The sequence below is a fragment of the Calidris pugnax genome, unplaced genomic scaffold (assembly GCF_001431845.1).
Source record: "Calidris pugnax isolate Ruff unplaced genomic scaffold, ASM143184v1 scaffold307, whole genome shotgun sequence".
Taxonomy (NCBI): Eukaryota; Metazoa; Chordata; class Aves; order Charadriiformes; family Scolopacidae; genus Calidris; species Calidris pugnax.
Window position 1 is genome coordinate 24,166 of NW_015091040.1, and position 391 is coordinate 24,556.

General features: G+C 69.8%; 1 protein-coding gene across 1 annotated transcript in view; it reads right to left on the reverse strand.

Annotated features, from left to right (window-relative positions):
* The window catches only part of OPLAH (5-oxoprolinase (ATP-hydrolysing)), a 41,342-nt gene that overhangs the window by 22,997 nt on the left and 17,954 nt on the right, over positions 1–391 (reverse strand). The gene's annotated exons all lie outside the window — the stretch shown is intronic.

The window sequence follows — 391 nt, forward strand, 5'->3', positions numbered from 1 at the left end:
GGTGGGAGGGGGGCCCGTGGGGGGTCCCGGTTGAATGGGTACCCACTGGGGGGGTCCGGGTGGGAAGGGCATCTATGGGGGGGGGCATCCTGGTGGGATGGGTGCCCATTGGGGGGTCCCGGTGGGATGGGTGCCAGAAAGGGGTCCTGGTGGGATGGGTGCCCACTGGGGGGGGCCTGATGGTCTGGGTGCCCATGGAGGGTCCTGGAGGGATGGGTCCCAGTGAGGGGGTCCCAGTGGATGGGCACCCACAGGGGGGTCCTGATGGTCTGGGTGCCCATCCACCCATGGGGATTCCTGGTGGGATGGGTGCCAGTAAGGGGGTCCCAGTGGGATGGGTGCCCACTGTGGGGGTCCTGGTGGGATGGGCGCCCATGGGGGTTCCCCGTGG